Below are 20,418 nucleotides of genomic sequence, written 5' to 3'. Positions count from 1 at the left end.
AGACACATCTCAAACCATCGGTCTGAGTGTGTCCCTTTTCTATCACCTGCCTATCCCTCTTGCACTGTCTCCAAGCTTTCTCTATTTGTGAGCCAACCGCCTCTTCCTCTGTCTCTTCAGTTTGGATCCCACCCACCCCCCCCAGCAACACCAGTTTAAACTCTTCCCAATAGCCTTAGCAAACCTCCCTGCCTGGATATTGGTCCCCCTGGAATTCAAATGCAACTGACTTTCACAGTTATCGTGACCATGCCTCTTGCCAGCCTGTCACTTGTTAAAATGCTATTACCTTTTCTCAGTTCCTCCATCTTGGATGCATTTGCTTTCAGGATGAGACTTTCTTTTCTAGAACATGTATGATGTTCTCCTTTTCAGAGAACAGTGTTTCCCTTCCACCATCATTGATCTTCATTTCCTGCATTCTGCCCTCACCCCATTCTCGTACCGTCCTAACAGGGATAAGGTTCTTCTTGTGCTTGTCTGCCATCCTATAAACTCTGTATCCATCACACTATACCCCATCACTTCCACCTTCTCAAATGGGATCTTACCACTAAGCACGACTTCCCTGCTTTCAGTAGCGATCACTCTCTTGCGTGACTCTTTTGTCACTCATCCCTGTGTGAGTGTGACATGTAGGTGCAGGTGCAGCGCAACCCTTTCCTCATCACCATTCAGGACTGCAAACAGTTCTAGGTGAGGTGACATTTCACCTGCTAGTCTCTTTGGATCATCTGCTGTATCTGATGCACCCGGTGCAGTTTCCTCTACATTGGTGCTACCCGATGCAGGTTGGGAGACTAATTTGTTGAGCACCTTCCCACTGTCAGGCATAAAAGGCAGGATGACCTATTAGCTACCCATTTCAATTCAACTTCCCTATTCCCAATCTGACATTTTGGTCCAAAGCCTCTACTGCCATGATGAGGCCAAACTCAGGTTGGAGGATCAGCACCTCTTATTTCATCTGGGTAACTCCAACGTGATGGCATGAATATTGATATTTCTTACTTCTGGTAATTTCTCCCCCATTTCTCCTTCTTTCCATTCCCCATTCTATTTGTCATCCTACTCTTACCTGCTCATCAGCTCCCTCAGGTTTACCCCCTCTTTTCCTCTCTACCATGGTCCACTGTCCTTTCCTATTGGATTCCTTCTTCAGTACTTAACCTCTTCCATCTATCCACTTCCATCTTCTTACTTCATTCCCCCCTCCCGCACGAATCTGCCTTCCTCTACACCTGGTTTCACTATCACCTGCCAACTTGTATTCCTTCTCCTTTCCCCTGCACCACCTTATTCTGACTGCTTCCTTTCTAGTCTCAGCCCCTCCATAGATGCTGCCTCACTTGCAGAGTTACTCCAGCATTTTGTGTTTGTTGCTCAAGACTTGCGGTGTCTGTAGAATCTCTTGTGCTTATAAGACATAGTAGCAGAATTAGGCCATTCAGCCAATTGAGTCTACTCTGCCATTTCATCATGGCTGATTTATTATCCTTCTGAACTCCATTTTTCTGCCTTTTCCCTGTAACTTTTGACACCTTTATTCGTCAAGAACCTATCAATCTCTGTCTTAAATGTACCTAATGACTTACCTCCACAGCCATCTGTGGCAATACATTCCACAGATCTACTGCCCTCTTGCTTAAGAAATTTCTCCATATCTCTATTCTAAAGGGACATTCTTATTTGACAGTGTTACGATTTGCTGTTCACTTTTTAATTTGTGTTTTATAGTACAATATTTACTTATTTGATATAGCATAGTTATATGCTGGAGTATGAAATTTTAAAAATGCTCTACAGAGGTTTTTTTAATTATCCACTTTTATCACACTTGAAATATTCTGATATTTAAATTGTATTTAAGCACAGTGACTGTTGTCTCCGGATACTGCTATCTTTTAACTGAATTCACAAAATTTACATCAGCAATATGATCAACTTGGATTGTGATTTCTTTGTAGAATCTGAGCATATAGCTGAAAATTTTATAGTTGATTAGGGAATACAGTACTTACTGTTTTTTGATTCACTTGGGAAATCTGATCTGCTAACAATCTAAAATGTATCTGTATTATGTGTGGTAAATGGTAACAGTCCATCATAATCTCCTTGGCTGATGGAGTACAGCTCCCTCATTAAATGATGAGAAGCATTTCAGTATTGATTATCTTGAAAAGCAGAAGGGTGAATGGGGACAATTTAATATTACCCTTGCCCTAGTAGGAAGTAGTGTCAATTGTTATAATGACCTCATTTGAAGTGAATTGGACCACATCTGTTGCATTAAAGAAATAAACTTTATGGTGTTGTAAGTACGCCTTCTATTAACACAGGTGGTGATGCTACCTGAGAGGGCCGTGAAGGATAGCAAGTTGTATTTGATCTGTTTTATAGCAGATGAAAGTAGAAGATGTGTGCAGTGGTTGTGGTCTTGCAGAAACGTGACTTCAGGATAACATCCCATGCACCATCAATCTTCAGGCCATGCCACTTGGTCTTGTGCTAATACTTTTCTGACTGTGATGCTGTCGTAACTAACTTCCATTCTGAATGCTTTTGCTTGCTTTTTTTGTTTGCATGATTTGTTTTCCCTCTCTCTCTCTAGGCATTAAATGTTGGCCTTTCTTTAAAATTGGGTTCTTTCTGGTTTCTTCTTTTGTGGCTGCCTGAAAGCAGGCGAATTTCAAGGTTGTATAACTTATACTTAATTTGATAGTAAACATACTTTGAACTTTGAAACAGCATTCCTCCAGGGCTTTACATTTTGGCCATAGAAGTTAGTCCATGGACACAAAGTCCGGAGCAGACGGAACAGGCCAGAGCCTCGGTCTCATTTCATTAAGGGGACCTTACTTTGTGGATCCAGAATTGGCTTGCTCACAGAAGGTTGTAGATGGGTCATATTCTGCATGGAGGTCAGTCACCAGTGGTGTGCCTCCTGGATCTGTTCTGGGACCCCTTTTCTTCGTGATGTTTATAAATGACCTGGATGAGGAGGTGGAGGGATGGGTTAGTAAATTTGCTGATGACACAAAGGTTGAGGGTGTTGTGATAGTGTGGAGGGCTGTCAGAGGTTACAGCAGGACATCAGTAGGATGCAAAACTGGGCTGAGAAGTGGCAGATGGAGTTCAACCCCGATAAGTATGAGGTGGTTCATTTTGGTAGGTCAAATATAATGGCAGAATATAGTATTAATGGTAATATTTTTGACAGTGTGGAGGATCAGAGGGATCTTGGGGTCCGAGTCTGTAGGACACTGAAAGCTGCTACGCAGGTTGACTCTGTAAGAAGGCATATGGTGCATTGGTTTTCATCAACTGTGGGATTGAGTTTAAGAGCCGAGAGGTAATGTTACAGCTATATAGGACCCAGGTCAGACTTCACTTGGAGTACTGTTCTGGTCACCTCACTACTGGACGGATGTGGAAACTATAGAAAGGGTGCAGAGGAGATTTACAAGGATGTTGCCTGGATTGGGGAGCATGCCTTATGAGAATAGGTTGAGTGAACTCGACCTTTTCTCCTTGGAGCGACGGAAGATGAGAGGTGACCTGATAGAGGTGTACAAGATAATGACAGGCGTTGATCGTGTGGATAGTCAGAGGCTTTTCCCCAGGGCTGAAATGGCTAACATGAGAGGGCACAGTTTTAAGGTGCTTGGAAGTAGGTACAGAGGAGATGTGAGAGAGCGGTGAATCTGTGGAATTCTCTGCCATAGGAAACAGCTGAGGCCAGTTCATTGGCTATATTTAAGAGGGAGTTAGATATGGCCCTTGTGGCTAAAGGGATCAGGGGATATGGAGAGAAGGCAGGTACAGGGTTCTGAGTTGGATGATCAGCCATGATCATACTGAATGGTGGTGCAGGCTCGAAGGGCTGAATGGCCTACTCCTGCACCTATTTTCTATGTTTCTATGTCAGGGGTAAGTTTTTTACACAGGGAGTGGTGAATGCGTGGAATGGGCTGCCGGTGACAGTGGTGGAGGCAGATACGATAGAGTCTTTTAAGAGTCTCCTGGATAGGTACATGGAGCTTAGAAAAATAGAGGGCTCTGGGTAACCCTAGGTAATTTCTAAAGTACGTACATGTTTGGCACAGCATTGTGGGCCGAAGGGCCTGTATTGTGCTGGAGGTTTTCTATGTTTCTATTGCACAATAGGGCACTCATCACGAAACTCGCAGACACAAAGCTCAGAGCAGGACACAGCCTCATCCTCAGCACTGAGGAGAGTGGAGTAAACATCATGGAGCAGCAAGAACAGCACAACCCTTGCATCCAGTCCTGACAGCCTATCTGTCTATCTGGCCTGGCATTTAAATTGTCCAAACCCTGGGTCATCCAGCATTCTAGCACCTGGGCCCTGCTGCAGCAATATGCTCTGGGCCTGGACCCTGACACCACCTTCTGGCCTGTACTCACCTTTCCAAGTCAGCCTGGAGTTTAGATCTATTTAAGTGGATGGAATCCAGAATTCCTCCACTCTAACTTTTCTGTGCTCTGCTTACTCCGACTCCATCTTGAACGTGCCTCAACCTCGCTCTAACCACTTCTCCTCAACTATGCCTCAACCTCACTCGGACTATGTATTGCACCCGCACGCACTGACACTAGAGTCAGCCTCATCTTCGCTTGTTTCTTCTCAGTTTGCAGTGATCGTTTACCATGATGTTCCACGGAAAAGGTGTTATTATTAAAGTTTTTAGTTGTATTTCTTGCTATGAACTGCCAGCAAGTTGTCGTCCATCTTCAGTAGCACCAGCATTTAGCTGTATACATGTTTATGGTTGTATGGCAATTAAACTTGAACTTGTGTTTGGTAAGTGCTAGAACATTGACGCAATTGCTGGAAGTAGGAGCTTTTTGTTTGCATTTTGGTTAACCATTATTTTTTTAAAATCTTGAATGTTCAGTATATTTGAATACATGGCTTATTTGTTCAATGATGTTTGTTTTTGAGAACTTGCAAGTAAAAAAAACATTAGGCTTGATAGAAATGGATATTCTACTATTCTACGTTAGCTCTTTAAGAAAGAATGAAGAGTTTTATATCCTTTCTATGGAATCTTGTGTTTGAAAACTTCTCGGAACATTTCACATATGATAAGTTACTTTGTGAAAATATTGCTTTGTGACCAAAAATTGGACAGAGACCAAACTTGTGCAATGAATGATCTGTTGTTCTGTTTTTAGTGGTTTTGAATAAGCAAGGAATTTGCACATAAAGGTGTGTATTATTTTGTTATTGGTTGTCTAACCAAGTAGATATTTAAGTCTCTGGAATCTTAACTTGTGGTGGTTTAGACCATGAGGCATTGTGTTGAAAGACGTTCTTATCCAAAATCTTTTTCATTCTACATTAACATGGGATAATTAAAAAAATTGTTTGTAATATCCCCAATTGTTTTTATTATCATCTGAGTAGATGAATATTTTGCAGAACTACCTCTATATTAAAGAAAACACTACCTATGTAAAATTTGAGTTTATTTTATTTGATGCATTTCTGGTCTGCAGATGAAGTCATAATAAGTGAGTGAATGAGTTTTGATTCTGGGAAAAGGAGCAATTTAATGAAGCTATTTGGCCACCTACAGAAGATTTTTTATTAAATTTTCCGAGTTATCTGACATTCTGTTGGTAGATAACTTCAAAAGGTAAATGGGGAAAATGGGAATTCAAGTACTTTGCAAGCTGCAATATTTGCTGGCAGACTTCCAGATCATCCTTAATAGCTGTTTAGTTTCTCAAATTTCTTAGTGTTGTTGTTTTTGCTACTTATTGAATTATGAGGACTTGTCACAGATAGAGAGTGTTATTTAAAATATGTCATGTGTCACAGTAATACATCAAAATTGGTGGTTTTGAGGGATATGAACTCTATGCAGGCAAATGTAACTAGTTTAGGATAGTACCTTGGTAGACATGGCAAGCTGGGCCTGTTTCTGTGCTGTATGACTTTATGTTGAAAAGATGAATTAGGAAAGTACTATTAAATGCAATTAATTTGATTTTGAAAATGCAGGCTATGCACTTGAATATAATCACAAAGGACAAATCTAGCTTTACCTAGTTAACAGCAGGTCTGACCTTATTAACTCAAATCCATGCCATTTGAATTTCACTACAGCAGAATCCAATAAGCTGCTTCAGTCTGCGGTTCATATCTGCTGGAACTAGAGGCTCCCCTAAATCAAGCAGCAAGATTTGATGACAGAAATTTTCCACCTTATTAAATGGGTAGATTTCAGGATGGATCTTCCTCACGGCATTTAAATTGCTGTCAGAGAGGAGGTATAATTTCAGATTTTTCAGTATCATTATTTAAATATTTATTGTAGATATTTTCAGTGCTTTTTACTGAGTTGTAATTTTTATAGAACTTTTGTACTACATACCAATTGAGGACCTTCATTGGTCAAGGTCGACCATGGATGTTGCGTCCTAGCTGTCTACGTTGTTGGTGCAGTGACATCAGTCGATATGCAAGCCAGGGCTATGCGCGAGTTGTTGTCCATGTAGTAGGCTCCCCTTCTCAATACAGCAGAAGAATCCGAAGGAACACAGAGACCGCTACGGGTTTGGTACTTGCAGCATTGCAGGAGTTACCAGTCAGCAGTGAACTCAAAGTAGGGCTGCTTTAGAGACTCCAGCTCTGGATTTTTCCTCCGGGTTTACTTCCGAAGCCTTCCCCATGAGTGGCTACCACACAAAGCAGTGAGGTTTGAGATCAGAGTTTTCTTCTCGCAGATGTGCCACCAACCATGGCTGATTAACCCCATCTGCCCAGAGCAAATGGTTTTAAGGCACCAATAACCTGCCTTTGCCCTTATGCTGTCAGCAGAAACTATTTTGCCAGGCTTGGTAGCTGAGCCACACATGAAGGCCAGGAGCTGGACTTGATTGTCAGAGGCTATTTGAGATGCACATCATTGGGAGCATTTAATAAGTAGGGGAGCTTATCCTCATTAACCTCCGTACCCCCTCCCCCTTCCGGCTATGAGGCTATGACGACCTAAAGAACCACAAACCAATTAACTGGTAATTAAAAGAAGTGTAGCTAGTCTGCAAAAATCCTTCTTTAAATTGTCACACAAGTTAAATATTTATTTGTGATCTTCTTGCTGGTTATGCCATGGAAATTATAACTCTTATCACTAACTGTGGCTCTCTACAAAGTGTGGTTTACAATTACGATTTGTCCTCAGTGCTATAATTTCAATTCTGTGTAATTGAAATTGGGCAAAATATTTTATAGAAATACCTCTATAAAGTGGCTGTCTCTTGGTTAGTGAGCATAATTGTTTATGTCCTGTGTTTCAGCTTAACCTTGGGTTCTTGTGGCTGCTGAGGTGCTTCTTTCATTTTGCTGTAGATAAAATCTTATATATAATCAGTTTAAAGATCAAACTGTTGATAGTCTTATGGTAGGACTTTCTTTGTATGAGTTCGTTTGCCATGTTCAAAACTTAGCACTACAAGCATTTAATTAAGTAAAAAGAAGAAATAATTTATTATACAACCTTGTACAAAGAAGATGTCTCAATGTATTGCACTAGATCGTTTTGTTTATTAAGCTGGCAGTTCCATGGAGAACTGCTGGTTTGCTGCAGTTCAGATCTGGCCCTTCAGCTCTGCATTGTCTTTTAATTTGTTGCTAAGATGAGACTTCCTAAAACAGATTTACAAGGGAATAATTTGTTTGTCAGCAAACTTGAATTTATTTATTTTTAGATTTATTTCAACTGTTTTAAATGGCATTGATCATCAGAATCTATTGCCCATTTCCTGGACACAGCTCACTTATCACCACTTTGCAAAAAGCTAATGTGGCCAAGGAAATGGGGGGATGGTGTGAACCTGAAATGCGGGCCTGATTGAGAATAGTCCAGCTCTGTACATTATTAATTGGTTTTACTCTGCTGCTGAAAGATCACTGGGCTTTGTTTTCATTTCTCTCAATTTCCTTTGAACAGAATTGCCTAAGCAGAGACGAGCAGCTAATTTAATCACTACATACAGCTGAAACATAATCCACGATTTGATGTGATTTTCTTTTTTTTGCTGATGCTGTATGTACCATAATGGTGCTTGAAAACAAAGAATTATTTTCCATTTGCTTCAACAACTGTTCCCTAAAAGGCCAGTGTCAAGTGCTGAAGGAATATGGCACAAGAATTAGGAAGGAACAGAAGGACATCATACAAACTTTTGAGCCTGCTCTGCCATTTAATTAGGTTGGTTCATAGCTACATCAGTTGCTCATTTCAATCATATCCTTTTACTTGGTGATTTCCAGAAGGTTCAAAAATTGCCTTGGGCTGCCATACCTTTTGCAGGCAACTCCAGAGTTCCACGAACTTTGAGTACTCCATTTACTTCTTGCTCTGCTGAATATGACCCTGAGTTGTAAGAAATTTCATTGTGGTGTGGTGCAAATGTGGGGATAGATGCATAGAATGTGAAATTTGGATAAACTAGAAACCAAAGTGTCTTCCATACAAAGAAATGAGGTTTAAAAGTAAGTCCCACAGGCAAACCAGTCCCAGTTCTGATAGCATATCAAAGCAGCAGGACCCTTCTCCAAGAGGGAGGAATAACTTGCTGTTTGGCCCATTTAAAAGTCAGATCAGGCTGTTGGGGTTGGAGACGAAGGACGAACCAGTGTTTGGCTCACTGCTCCGTGACGTTTACTCGTCTCTGCGCTGAACTGAGGCTGTAGCCTGTAACTAATGGGCTGCTGGATCGGCTGTGACTTTGTGGCTGTTGACTCACTTCCGTGAACTTCAGTTCCGAATGTTATTTGCTTATTTTTATTGTTTGTACACTTTGTTTTATTTCTGCATATTAGGTTGGTCTTTTTTTACTGGGTTCCATTGAGTTTCTTTATTTTGTGGCTGCCTGTAAGGAGCTGAATTTCTAGGTTGTATATAGTCTACACAATTTGATAATAAATGTATTTTGAACTTTGAAACCAGAGCAAGATCCCTCTTTATAGCCATAAAATGGAGTTTTCTCTAGTCCTTCCTATTTTCCTGTTCCTGTGGAATGAAAGCTTGGGACACTTAAGTAACTGTCGCCCCAAGTTTAGTCTTGGGTCCTCCAGGTTTGAATCAAGGGAAATCCAATTTTGCTGAAATCTGGTTAGCACACAACCAAAGACTGCAAAGTGAATTGCAGAAAAAAATCAAAGGGTCAGCCAAACTAGTATTAGTTCCCATTCAAGTTTTTAGGCATTCCTGATGCCTTTTAAATTAAATGCTTACTTAGTCGACGTTTCGGGCCTCAGTAGAGACTCCTCAGCTTTATTTCTCCAGTCCTGCCAAAGGGTTTTGGCCTGAGACATCAACTATGCTTTTTTCCATAGATGCTGCCTGGCCTGCTGAGTTCCTCCAGCATTTCATGTGTGTTGCTGAGATTTCCAACTTCTGCAGATTTTCTCTTGTTTGTGCTAAATTTTATTGTTAATTTGACTGTTGCCTTTTATGTGCAAGATGTAGATGAAAACATTTAGCCTATTGTATCGGCAGTAGTTCTATAAAAGCCTTAATTCTTCTGGTTCCGCTCCTCTGTTTCATGCCTACAGCCCATATGCTTAATGAGTGTACTAAATTATTTTTAACAAAAATCTCATAGCAAGAATCATAAATTATGAACAACTGTTTCTGTTTGTTTTACGGGTCAGTATTTCTTCTATCCTATTGTCTAACTTGTGTCAATTAGTGTTAATTTTGTGTTGCCGTAATATTTCAAAGTTCAAAGTAAGTGCATTGTCAATATATATCATACACATCTGTGAGATTCATCTTCTTGCAGGCAATCACATAACAATGAATCCATGAAAAACACACACACAAGACTGACAAATATTCAGTGTGCAAAAGAGGACAACTCGGGGAAAAAAGTAAAAAATAAGTAAACAAATAATACAGAGAACATGGACTACAGAGTCCTGAAAGTGACTGCACATCTGTGGAGTCAGTTCAGTGCTGAGGAGAGTGAAGCCAACTGGCTGCAGGGCAACAAAGCTCCCAAACCTGGTGGTGAGGGGGAAGAGAGGGAGACAGATCAAGTGCAGGAAGGTGGCACTGAACATTGTTTTCCGCTCTTGGGCATGACACCAATGTTTTGAGATTTTAAATTGTTAGTCAATGTTGGAACTATTTTAGTGTAATTATAAACTTCCTTTTTTCTTTCTAGGCACAGCTTCCTGCCTTATTTCCATGATTCTTTATGCCATTGTCTTAAACATTTATTTCCTTTTTTAAAAAAAATATACATTTGGGAAGATGATGCAAATTCTTGCAGTCATCAATGAGTTTTCCCTAGATTTGATTTTAGCTACATACATCAAAGTTGCTGGTGAACGCAGCAGGCCAAGCAGCATCTATAGGAAGAGGCGCAGTCGACGTTTCAGGCCGAGACCCTTCGTCAGGACTAACTGAAGGAAGAGTAAGTAAGGGATTTGAAAGCTGGAGGGGGAGGGGGAGATGCAAAATGATAGGAGAAGACTGGAGGAGGAGGGATAGAGCCGAGAGCTGGACAGATGATAGGCAAAAGGGGATACGAGAGGATCATGGGACAGGAGGTCCGGGAAGAAAGACAAGGGGGGGGGTGACCCAGAGGATGGGCAAGAGGTATATTCAGAGGGACAGAGGGAGAAAAAGGAGAGTGAGAGAAAGAATGTGTGCATAAAAATGAGTAACAGAGTAACAGATGGGGTACGAGGGGGAGGTGGGGCCTTAGGGGAAGTTAGAGAAGTCGATGTTCATGCCATCAGGTTGGAGGCTACCCAGACGGAATATAAGGTGTTGTTCCTCCAACCTGAGTGTGGCTTCATCTTTACAGTAGAGGAGGCTGTGGATAGACATGTCAGAATGGGAATGGGATGTGGAATTAAAATGTGTGGCCACTGGGAGATCCTGCTTTCTCTGGCGGACAGAGCGTAGATGTTCAGCAAAGCGGTCTCCCAGTCTGCGTCGGGTCTCACCAATATATAAAAGGCCACATCGGGAGGAACAACACCTTATATTCCGTCTGGGTAGCCTCCAACCTGATGGCATGAACATCGACTTCTCTAACTTCCGCTAAGGCCCCACCTCCCCATCTGTTACTCATTTTTATGCACATATTCTTTCTCTCACTCTCCTTTTTCTCCCTCTGTCCCTCTGAATATACCTCTTGCCCATCCTCTGGGTCACCCCCCCCATGTCTTTCTTCCCAGACCTCCTGTCCCATGATCCTCTCGTATCCCCTTTTGCCTATCACCTGTCCAGCTCTCGGCTCTCTCCCCCCCCCTCCTGTCTTCTCCTATCATTTTGCATCTCCCCCTCCCCCTCCAGCTTTCAAATCCCTTACTCACTCTTCCTTCAGTTAGTCCTGACGAAGGGTCTCGGCCTGAAACGTCGACTGCGCCTCTTCCTATAGATGCTGCCTGGCCTGCTGCGTTCACCAGCAACTTTGATGTATGTTGCTTGAATTTCCAGCATCTGCAGAATTCCTGTTGTTTGATTTTAGCTAATTTTGTTAGCGTGGGAAAAAAATTTTTTTTCCCCTAACCACTTATCATTCCATTCATTACTTTAAGTCGTGCAATTTTGATAATTTTATATTCCAAAACCATTTTTTCCCCTTCTCAAGATGACAGCAGCATTTATTTTTGCTCTTGGGTTAAGTGGCTTGTTCAGCCTTTTCACTGGGTAATAAAGAGGAAAACATCCACTCTCACCCTGAACACTGGCATGCCTCAAGGCTGTGTGCTGAGCCTCCTTCTGTACTCCCTTTCACCTATGACTGTGTTCCTGTACACGGTTCTAACTCCATAATCAAGTTCGCAGATGACAGCATGGTGGTTGGCCTGATCAGAGGGGATGACGAGACGGCCTACAGGGATGAGGTCCAGCACCTGGCTGCGTGGTGTGCCGACAACAACCTGGCCCTTAACACCCAGAAGACCAAGGAGATCATTGTGGACTTCAGGCATGCTAGGAGCCACATTCATGTCCCCATCGCCATCAACGGAACTGTAGCGGAGCGTATATCAAGCTTCAAATTCCTTGGTGTCCATATTTCCGAGGATCTCACCTGGTCCCTTAACTCCTCCATCCTGGTCAAAAAGGCACAACAGCGCCTTTATTTCCTGCGGAGCATCAAGAAAGCTCACCTCTATCCCAGGATACTGACGGACTTTTATCACTGTACCATTGAGAGCATACTCACCAACTGCGTCTCAGTGTGGAATGGCAATTGTCCCGTAACGGACCGCAAAGCACGTGTGGTGAAAACTGCGTGTGGTGAAGACTGCCTAGCGGATTATCGGCACCCAATTGCCCACTATTGAGAACATCTACCATAAATGCTGCCTGGGCAGGGCGAAAAGCATTATCAAGGTTGCATCTCACCCTAACAATGGACTTTTTACGCTCCTCCCATCCGGTAGGCGTTAGAGGAGCCTCCGCTCCCGCACCAGCAGGCACAGGAAGAGCTTCCCTGAGGCTGTGACCCTGCTGAACCTCACATCACAGCGCTAAGCAGTATTATACCCATATTGTACTGTCTCAGTACTTTTATATTTGTGTGCTGTAGCACTTACTTTTTATTCGCAGTTATTTTGAAAATAACACTATTCTTTGCATTTCTGGTCAGATGCTAACTGCATTTCATTGGCTTTGTATCTGTACTTGGCAAAATAACAATAAAGTTGAATCTAATCTAATCTAATGTCAGAGACTGGTTACAAGGTAGATGAGTAGATTTAGATTAAAATGTTTGGTGTAAATAATGACACGCATTAAATAAACAAAATTCTCAGGAAGTGTACATAAAATCAAGCTCAAGAAAATTGATCCATCTGTGAATCAATAAGATCAGTAATAGATTGTAAAGTTTATGATATTGTCAAGAAGAATGTTAACAGTATCTGGCTCCCATAGGGACAATGGCAGGAGAGATTATTAAGGGGGTTAGAGCAAAACAAGTGGAGAAGACCCTAGAATCAGAATCGGGTTTATTACCACTGATATATGTTGTGAAATCTGTTGTTTTGTGGCAGTAATACAACGCAATATATAAAGTAAACTATAAATTATGATATGTATATATTACAAATTTTAATAAGTAGTACAAGAGAGCAAAAAAATAGTGTTTATGGGTTCATTGTCTGTGAGGAAATCTGATGGCAGAGGGGAAGAAGCTGTTCCTAAAATTGGTGGGTGGTGTGTGTGCGCGTGCGCGCATCTTCACACTTCTGTACCTCCTCTCTGACGGTAGCAATGAGAAGAGGACGTGTACTGAGTGGCCACCTTTTTTAGGCATCGTCTTTTGACGATGTCCTTGATCGTGGGGAGGCTAATGCCCATGATAGAGCTAGCTGAATTTCCAACCCTCTGCAGTTTTTTCCAATCCTGGGTGGTGGCCCCTCCATACCAGATGGCAATGAACCAGTTAGAATGCTCTCCATGGTACATCTGCAGAATACGGAATTCCTTGTTACACAGGTACGGGATAGTGGAGTATTGTTTTGCATTCCAAAAAAATTGTCATCTGCAAATAGGTCAAGAAACCAGAATTGACAAAATGTGAAGTTTATTTATTTTTTTCACATAAATCTTGTAGCAATGTATTTTTATTTTGTATTCCAGATCTTTTGTATTGAGTTGTGAATTAAATGGGGGTGAATTTCTGTTAAATGAACTGCCATAATGTGGTGGTTGTCTGTAAATTGAAGATACTCCCAAACTGGTGTTGGGTAGTTCCTGGATTTGGGCCTAGTAATGATGAAGGGCTAATGATCTATTTCCAAATTGAATTGGTCTAAGATTGGAGCAGAGTTTGTAGGTCATGCTATTGCCATGCACCTGCTGCCTTTGTTCTTTATGGTTTCAGTCCTGTTGGAGTCGCTTGAACAAGTAATTACAATGCTCTTTGTAGATGGTGTGTGAGCCGTTACTGAGCACTGATGGTGGAGGAAATTAATGGTTAGAGAGGTTGATGGGTTGCCAATCAAGAAGGTTTTGTCCTGGGTTGTGTTACCTGCATATCCTTGTAGTCTTTCTGGCCATATCATTCAATTTGCAAATTAGTTCTTAATGCTTTATGTAATTGAATATTCCCCAACATCCCAACATTATTTATGTCTCCAAAGTTAGGGTATTGAATCCAAGGTAGTTACAAGGTGTATCCAACTTGCTACATAAAATGGTTGTCTCTGACTGTTTGCACCATCTTTGTAGAACCTTGTAATTTTATTGTTCTTTCGTCATTTAGTATCATTGACAATTTGTTTATTATTCTCTTATGTAGTCTTAAATGGATATTCCTTGGTCAGATATGCCCTTGTAGCCACTATATTTCTGTAGCTGATTGGAATCAAGTTTCAGTTACCATGAGATCCTTCTTAAGAACTCAACAATAGTAATGGCATTGAATTTAAATATAGATGATTAAGCTGCATGTTATTTAGGTAATGCTATGTGTGGGATGGACAATTTTTATTTTCTAAGCATTTGTGAATAAGCATGGAATATGGAAGTAGATTTATATCATTTGGACCCTCCTGCCTGTGCTATTATTCAGTAAGTTTGTGGCTGATCTCTTATATTGCTGTCACTTTCCTTCACTAACCCCATTCTCCCTATTTCCCTTGATGTCCAAAACCTATCCATTCTGTTTTGAATATACTCACTGAAAGAATCTATCAGCTCTGTAAGAATTTTGTTTATTTCAATAAGTTCCCTTCAATTTTCTAAGGTTCTCCACTCAACATCTGCAGGAGCCAATCTGTTGAACCTTTGTAGCCACTCTCTATGCCTATTTAAAACTGAAGCTTGTACTTCTGCTGCGGCTGGTTTCAAATTGTATTGCATCAGAGATTTGGGAATCCATGCTTAATCTGTTCAAGAATATTTTATTCTACAAAAGGTGGAAAATTGGCACAAATGATGATGCTGCTGCTGTTGCCTCATAGTGTCAGGTTTGATCCAGATTGGTGCAGAGTTCGTACATACTGTATGTGATGGCATGGGTTTTCTTTGGGTGGTAGTCTGGTTTCTTCCAACATCCAGAATGTTTGCTGTTTGGTAAATTAACTGCTATAAACTATCTTTGATGTAGGTGGGTGGGCATTGGGATGGAGTAGTGGACCAGTGAGAGAATATAGGTTACTGGGAAATAAATGGAAAAATAGGATTGCTCTGGGAATCAACACTGGGCGATTGGCTGTGTCACCTCCTATGTCATAAGAGAATACAAAATATTGGAAGAAGATCTGTTGTGTTAATTTTGCAAAAGTAGAGAAAATCATTTCCCTAACATCAGTTGTAGTTTTATTAGTGGGTCAACACTATTCAAGTTGATAAATAGATGCCCATAATTTTACATGGTTTCCAATACAGAACAATCTCAACGTTGACTGCTTCAACACTGTCAGTTGTTTATTATTTTACTCTGATTTAAAAAGTAAGCATCGCTGCATTGTCTGTAAAATGTTGAGCATGCGTTAAGTTCTGCTGAGAAAATTTTGTTTGTAAGCATTTTTTACCTGTAATTTTATTTGTGCAAATGTTACATACCTGAGTGCATATATCTATGATTTAAGCCTTGTAGACTTCAGCAAATTCTTGTACATTTTTGTTTTACTTTTTGCAATGTTGATTCAAGTGTCAATTCACAAATTTCAAACCAAATAATGAAACTATTTAAAATATTTGAGTTTATGAAATAATTGACACAATGATGCAAAGAAAAGACAGTATCTCATAATGTTAGTACCATGTCCCATAGTTTTATAAACTATTAATGGCTTTACCATCTTGCCTGTATTGTAGTGGCCAAAAAATTGTGACTGTTGCTTGCAGTCGGATAATAGCATTCAATTTATGTTGACCTGGGTCCACTTTGTAGTGATGACAAGTCAATGCAAATCTGACCATGCTGTATTTTTCCTTGAAAGTGTATTTTTAACTTTGGTATTTTATAGAATCTGATTGGAATCTGCTTGGTAGCTACAGTATAGTAGTTGTCTGAGTTCTACAAATTTCAAAACCAGTTTGTATTAAACATTTTACTTTATTCTGTTAGTAATACTCAAGATTAATTAGTTATACCAATGAACGAAACCTGAGCAACATAAATATCCTTCAGAATTGTTAAAGTTGTGGAGTGATTGTCTTCCACTTTTGTGGCCTATTTGTTATTTATAGCACTGTTTAAAGTTAGCTATTCCCATCCTATGAATGCCCAACTTATGCACAGCCTGTATATAGAGCATTAGGGAGACTGTATATAGAGCAAGAGTGAGACTGGCAGGCTGGGTCTTTGACTGTGTGCTGTGGTATTCGGTTTGTGGCCGCATTTCTGACTTGTGAACTGTTTAGGTTGCAAACAGTTCACAGGAATGGAACTCTGTCATAAATTGGGGAGGACCTGTAAATCCAGGTTCAGCTGTGTTTGGGAATATTTTAAGGCCTCAGATTTTTAGTGTAGCTGCATTAAGATTCTAGGTAATAGGATAACTACAAATCAACCCCTTTATTCTTTCAAAATCAATCTTACTTGAGGGTTTTCTGGTCTTATTTCTAATCTTACTACTCTGTAGCTATGTTGAATGTATTGGCCTCTTGGTGAAAAAGACTATTAGTAATCAAGTTTTCAATCTCTTGATTATCAAACGGAAAGCAGATTGAGAAGGATGCATCATAGAGCCTGGAAACAGGCCCTTTGCTCCATCAAATCCATGCTAGCTCTCAAGCACGCATTTCATACTAATCTAAGTTTATTCTCCCCATGGAAGTATTGCAAGGGGTAAACATAAGAGAAGAATAACTTTTGGGGTTTAGCATTTTATTTGAAAGTGGATAGATCAGTTGGCAGATCAGTCCTGGAGCCACACATTGTAGCAGTAAGAAGAAGGCTTTACTTCATTAGGAGTTTGAGGAGATTTGATCCAAAGAAGCTGACTGACCTGCTGAGCTCTTCCAGCATTTTGAGTGTATTGCTCAAGATTTACAGCGTCTGCAGAATCCGTGTTTCGGCTTTGGTATGTCAGTGAAGACAGCGAAGATGTAGGATGGAAAGCATTCTGATGGCTTGCATTACTGCCTGGTAGGGAGGTTCCAGTGTATAGGATCACAAGACGCTGCAGGGAGTTTTAGACTCCATCATGGGCATAACCTTTGCATCCATTGACAACATCTTTAAAAGAAGGTGGCATCTGTTACTGAGGACAGTTGCCTTTCGAGAGTCGTCCTCTTCTTGTTACTACTATCAGGGAGGAGGAACAAAACCTGGACCCACACCGAATGATTCAGCAATAGCTTTCTGCCATCTGCTATTACATTTCTGAATGGTCCATGAATGCTACCTCATAATTCCTTTATATTCTGCACTAAATATTTATAATTTATAGTAACTTTGTTTTTGCACTGTTTGCTCAACAAAACAAATTTCATGTCAAATATAAGTGATAATAAACTTGATTCTGCCCAGACAAAATATATTCCACATAGTTAAAAGAAGCAGGGGAGTAAGCAGTAGGGAACCATCATTTGGCTATTAATTTCTTTTCTTCCTTGCCATAAGAATGTTGGTGGATTGAGGAATTTTTAATATTGTACTGTTTAAAAAGGGTGGAAGTGATAACTCCACAATTATAGGACACTTGATTTAACTTTAGCAAATTCTTAGAATCAATCATTTATGAGGAGCAGTTTAAGTTTTTTTAAAATGGCACAGGTTATTAAGGACAGTCAAGTGTAAATGGATTTCATATCAGCTGCATGGATTTTATCAAGGCTTTTGACAGACCAGTTGGAAAAGTAGGATCCAAATTAGGAGTTGCAGTTTGGATCTGAAAAACACTTGTGGCAGAAAGTAATGAACAATGGCTGATGGGTGTTTTTTTTATATATGACTGAAGGCTTAAATATGGGATGATACATTTTGGAGTACTTTTGTATAGTTGTAATAAGGTTACTTTTTTAATATATACTCCCACAGTCGAAGTCAACATTCTATTTATCGTCCTAATTATTTACTGAAGCTACAGTGTTTTTCCACCAAGATGCACACAACATCCCAACTTGGCAATATTATTAACATTGTTTCATCACTGCAGAATCATAATCCTAAACCACCCCACCCAACGTGTTATGGAGTGCCTTCACCACAGTATCTCAGTTTTTTTAACCACCACCTTCTGAAATTAAGGCTAGCCTTGCCAATATCTACATACTATGAATGTTTTTAATAAAATGTATATCCAGTTGCTCTTTAGTTGATTTTTGAATGCTCCTAGTCACATTTTATTTGCTTATTTTTAGGATGTCAGGTTAATTTGGCTCAAGCATCAAATTGACTGAAGACATATTCTCCTGTTGGAGGTTAATAATTTCCTTCCAGTTGTATGATGTTTCTGCTGGTACCGTAGGAAGGTTACTGTGTACATACATCTATTGATACTTCTGGACACATCTTCAGTGATGTTTCTGGAATCATCGGGTGTTTCGGGTCTTTCAACATCATACAGCCTCCTCCAGGTGACCCAGCCGGGGCTGATCAGACCCCAGCTTGTGTCCAGATGGCTAGCTACTTATGACTCCATGGCTCCCCTCTTTTGAGCCACAGCCATCTTGAGGCCCTCTCTGCTGCATCGGTGGTACTGCGGATGGCTCTCCTCTTCCTCTCTCCCTCGACGCCCAAAATGCTGAAGGCTGTAACTAAAGAACGGGCTACAAATCCCCTACAACCAACCTCCACTGGGCGATACTAACAATAATTGTTGGCATGGCTTGCAGCTTCCTATCAACCCCTCCCTTCACCGTTGCCTCCAGAATCTGGTTAACATCTTCATCAAACTGCTTCCACAGTGAAGTCATGTTAAAGAACTGGCCTGGACATACCCCCCTCCTTTTCATAAAATGTTTTGAGTCCTTTTTGTAGCCACCTGAACAATCAAGTAGACTTGCTTTACATTTGACCACTATGCCACTGTGTTCTGGACTGTTGGATGTTCCTCCCTGAACTATAGAACTGTTGAGGCCAATAATCTCCATAGTGAGCAAAATTATTGTTGCACTGTGGAAGGTGTCATCCAATATTCTCAACCAAACCCAATCTGTTCTCGCAGATGGATATAAAATGTCACATTGTGGTATTTTTGTCAATAGGAGAAATGTCTCCATTGTTCTGGCCCAAACAAACCCTCATTCAGCATTACTAAACAAGAGAAGGCAATTAGTATCATATAGTTTGTGAGAGTTTGTTGTGTGTAAATTGACATTTGCATTTTTTACATTACATGAAGGCGTGTAATGTGTTGGCCTTCATTAGTCGGGGGATTGAATTCAAAAGCTGTGAGGTAATTTTGCAACTCTATAAAACTGTTTAGACTACACTTGGATTATTGTGTTCAGTTCTGGTTACCTCAGTATAGGAAAGATGTGGAAGCTTTAGAGAGGGTGAAAAGATTTACCAGGATGCTGCCTGGATTAGAGAGCATGTCTTTGAGAATAGATTGAGCAAGCTGGGGCTTTTCACTTCAGAGCAAAGGAAGATGAGAGGTGACTTGATAGAGGTATATAGGATAAGAGGCATAGATAGATTGGATGACTAGTGACCATTTCCCAAGGGTGGAAATGGTTAATATGTATGAGGACATAAATCTATGCTGATTGGAGGAAAGTATGAGGGATGTCAGAGTTAAGAATTTTTTTTTTACAGAGTGATGGGTTTGTGAAATGCACTGCCAGGGTAATGGTAGAGGTAGATACTTTAAGGACATTTAACAGACTCTTAGATAGACACTTGGATGAAAGATAAATGGAGGGCTGTGTGGGAGGGAAGTATTACATTGATCTTGGAGTAGGTTAAAAGGTTGGCACAACATCATGGGCTGGAAAGCCAGTACCATGCTGTGCTATTCTATATTCTATATTACAGCGACTACATTTTAAAGGGTAGTCCATTGGTTATAAGTGGTTTTGAATGTTATACACAGTGGTAGGTTCTTTAGCTAAATTCATGCTGACCATTAAACACCCTGTTATATGAATCTTGCATTAATTACTTTTTCTTCAGCATTCCCATCAATTTCTCCCCTAGATTTCTATCACTCACCTACACACCAGGAGCCATTTGCAGTTACTAATTAATCTCCCAATTTGCATTTCTTTGGGAGAAAATGAAAAGACTGCACTGACAGCAGAGAGGTCAGGATTGAATCCAGGTCAGAAGAGCTGTGAGGCAGCAGCTCTACTCCCTGGATCACTATGTTGCATTTACATGTAAGAATTTCTTTCACCTGACAATGGACCTTTTCCTTTTCATGCTGCACTGAATATCTGTTTAGATCATGACACATTCAAGCCTGCATACTTTAACTTGGTTAGCCTGAGCTGAGTACTGTGGATACTTTGT

At 40.5% G+C, this 20,418-nt stretch overlaps 1 protein-coding gene across 3 annotated transcripts in view; it reads left to right on the top strand.

Annotated features, from left to right (window-relative positions):
• The window catches only part of atp2c1 (ATPase secretory pathway Ca2+ transporting 1), a 101,663-nt gene that overhangs the window by 12,139 nt on the left and 69,106 nt on the right, over window positions 1–20,418 (top strand). The window lies entirely within an intron of this gene.

The sequence above is a fragment of the Mobula hypostoma genome, chromosome 17 (genome assembly GCF_963921235.1).
Source record: "Mobula hypostoma chromosome 17, sMobHyp1.1, whole genome shotgun sequence".
In the NCBI taxonomy this organism is placed as follows: domain Eukaryota; kingdom Metazoa; phylum Chordata; class Chondrichthyes; order Myliobatiformes; family Myliobatidae; genus Mobula; species Mobula hypostoma.
This window is presented reverse-complemented; position numbering and strand designations above follow the sequence as displayed.